We start from the raw sequence: 1623 nt of genomic DNA on the forward strand, positions 1-1623 counted from the left end.
TGTCCTGCCTCTGTGACTGCTTCTCATTCATGCATGCATTCCTCACATCCAAGGAATGCCCAGCTTCACCAGCCACTGTGCTAGGAGCTATGGAGACAGCAGTGACCTTGACAGGCACAGTCCTGGTCCTGTGCAGCTCCCAGGTTAGCTGAGGAGGCAGAGCTCAAGTCAGCAAGCACAGAGTTGTGACAGATTATGCTACAAGTGAAGGAGACACCAACTGATGCTGAGAGTGGGAGCTTGGGTGTGGGTGTTTGATTGCATTTGAACTTTTTCAGAGAGAAGGAGCTGAAAAAAGAAACGAGGAAAAAAGAGCTTGGGTGTGGGAGGGTGATCAGGGAAAGCCCCTCAGAGGAAGGAACAATGAAACAGATTGAAGGATGAGACAGCAGCCCTGTTAAAACGGGACAGGGGCCTTGTAGCAGACAAGCGAAAGGCCGAGTCCTGGTGGCCGCTGGGGCAGGGTGTGAGGAGGGCTTGAGAGAAGCTCTGGGGCTGTGCGTGGGTGAAGGGACAAGGCACGGGAGAGGCCAGAGGGGCCCCTGTCCTGTGGGCTTCCAGTCTCCTGCCTTAGGAGGAAACCCCAAGTGTCCCAAGGGAAAGGTTCATTCTCTTTGGAGAATGTTTCTCTCTTCCTAGTTTTGTTTTGGTCTGGAAATGTTAGCAAATATACAGGCATGGGAGAGGTGTGACACATTGCAAAGAACATCTAGAAACTCGTGTTGGTCGCGGGTCTGAGATCCTCTCTTGGAATCCTCATTTCCTACATGCAAAGTGAGAAGGGTAGATTCGGTGTTCTATTAGGGTACTTCCAGCTTTAGCAGTCTGGGTTTCTAGGCCCAGTTATGGTTTAGATTTTGCTAGCTGATGGTTTGTTTTCAGTTTGGGGTTCAGAGATGAAGGGGTTTCTCCTGTTGACTTTCCAGCAGGGCAAGGCCATGGGGAATGACTTCCTCTTGAGTTGGGAGAGCTGCCCCTTCAGGCGTGTAGGTGAGGGATGTGGGGAGGTTGGACAAAGTTTCAGCACTTGATCGAAGGTTCTGGAAGAAGGAAGAACTAGCCAGAAGAGCCTGCATGAGTCTATGAGCTAGCAGAAGGCCCAGAAGGGACCCGCAGGGGTCTGGGTTAATGTCTAAGCTGGAAGTCAGCAATTGTAAGATCTTTCTAAAATTGCTCAAAATGTTGTCATATTCCTGGGGTTATTTTTGTAATCCTTTTTGTTTTCCATTGAAGCAATTGCCAGTAAAACCTTTCTAAGGAAAAGGTCCTCTGGGCTGCTTTGGTGATCAGCAAATTAAAGAGGAAGCAGAGAAGACTGGGTCCCAACTATAGTCGGGCCTGGAGGCTCAGGAGAGCTCCAGGTAAGGCAATGGGGTGTGTGGCGGGCAACAAACTTGGCTGCATTTTAGTTTCTGGAGAAGGAAGGAGCAGTTTCCTAAATTTGCTGGCCTTTGAAGAGAGGCAGGAACGATCTACTTTGTAATCCATCCTCTGGAGGGGAATGTGTTCTTGCCCCAGTGAGAAAAAACCTTGATAATTGCAAAAAGGTGTCGACCCCTGGGTCGTGCTCCGCCTGCCCAGTGAACCCTGGCGAGCCCCCAGCAGGCTGAGCTGGCATGGCCA

The sequence above is a fragment of the Pongo abelii genome, chromosome 9, assembly GCF_028885655.2.
Source record: "Pongo abelii isolate AG06213 chromosome 9, NHGRI_mPonAbe1-v2.0_pri, whole genome shotgun sequence".
Taxonomy (NCBI): domain Eukaryota; kingdom Metazoa; phylum Chordata; class Mammalia; order Primates; family Hominidae; genus Pongo; species Pongo abelii.